The following is a 1032-nucleotide window of genomic DNA, read 5'->3' as shown; positions in this document are numbered from 1 at the left end:
CGAGGGCGCATACTTTGAATAAAGTATTTGTTATCATTCTCTTGAAATAAATGTGTTTTTTTCTTGAAAAAATACCGGTTTCATATGTATACACCTGGTAGAAGTATTATCCTGCGGCAGTATCGAGCAGGAGACCGGAATACGCCGATCGCAGTACCTGACTTACTGTTTGTCTCATCTCTAGTCTTGATACCATCTGTTCCCGGACAGGAATAGTCCTACATCCCTCTTAATACTTTTTTCACCTCCTCGAAAGTGATGGGTGGGCATTCTTCATCAAGTGTTATGAGGGCACTACATGGCTCCTTGAAGCTATTTATGTTATCTGAGTCTTCGTCCAGTCTATGCTGCACTTCGTAGACTTCTCTTCAAAACACTTCAAACACCTCCGGTTTGGACGGGTGATCGACAGTAACTGGCCTCTCTTTTTCTGTTTCCGGCTTGTTCTGGCTGTGGTAGAGTATGTGTTTCGCTTTTATAGCACCACAGAGCATGCAATCGTGCCATGTAACCTCGTTCAGGGGCTACACTCGCATCGTAGCACTCTAGCAAGTCGCTACTTAGTTGCTCCGTCCACCTAAAGGTTTCGATATTCCGCCGATCCATTGCACGAAATCCATCTTCATTGGATCCCTCAGCTCTAGAGTGGTCGGAATTGTTGGCTGACGCATTGTCGGGAGCCTTGCGCGTTCTGTTCTTTTGAACCGCACTTACTACAACTACGTTTGGTGTTCTCATTGTTGTTCCCACGAGCAGCTAGGGAAAGGGTTTCGACCATTCTTGTAGAGCCCCGCATTCAAGATTAAGGCTGCGTACTCTGAAAGGTCGCCCGATATCCTAGACTCACCATTCTAGACACCTCACCCAGGTGTCATTCAGCATTTGGCATGGTTTTCACACCACAGCTTGGGGTTAATTCCTTCGGGAACACCTCTGGACAATTATCTGCGACTGCCTATTAATTTTTCTAACCATATTCAGCAGAAACCCGTGGCACAGGGACCCTCCATCCGCAACCCTATGACGCGTTCG

The sequence above is a fragment of the Belonocnema kinseyi genome, chromosome 4 (genome assembly GCF_010883055.1).
Source record: "Belonocnema kinseyi isolate 2016_QV_RU_SX_M_011 chromosome 4, B_treatae_v1, whole genome shotgun sequence".
NCBI classification, from domain to species: Eukaryota; Metazoa; Arthropoda; class Insecta; order Hymenoptera; family Cynipidae; genus Belonocnema; species Belonocnema kinseyi.
Note: the sequence above shows the minus strand (reverse complement) of the source record.